This window comes from Penaeus monodon, chromosome 21 (genome assembly GCF_015228065.2).
Source record: "Penaeus monodon isolate SGIC_2016 chromosome 21, NSTDA_Pmon_1, whole genome shotgun sequence".
NCBI classification, from domain to species: domain Eukaryota; kingdom Metazoa; phylum Arthropoda; class Malacostraca; order Decapoda; family Penaeidae; genus Penaeus; species Penaeus monodon.
In genome coordinates, this window is record NC_051406.1 from 14,659,815 (window position 1) to 14,660,123 (window position 309).

A 309-nucleotide genomic window follows, 5' to 3' on the forward strand; every position below is an offset into this window, starting at 1 on the left:
AGTGGATGAAAAGGTAGAGAGCGGTTAGGAAAGAAAGGCTTGAGTAAAAGGAGAAAAAAAAAAGTAGATGAAATTCACATTGACAGTAATAACGTAATTAAAGAATATGTCGGTATACCACGTGCTGCAAGATTAGAATTATAAGTGTATGGCATTAGGGAAAAGGATAGAAAACAAGCATTTGAGATTATGAAAATAAAATTAGTTTATTGTAGATCAGCGATAACGCATTTTAAAGATTAGAGGGATGCTATAATTTGTGAAGTATTTCGTGAGTATATGAAGTTACGTAACAAAAAAAAGATATCA

At 31.1% G+C, this 309-nt stretch overlaps 1 protein-coding gene across 1 annotated transcript in view; it reads left to right on the forward strand.

Moving 5' to 3' along the window:
* Positions 1 to 309, forward strand: part of LOC119586580 — a 60,513-nt gene that overhangs the window by 45,642 nt on the left and 14,562 nt on the right. The window lies entirely within an intron of this gene.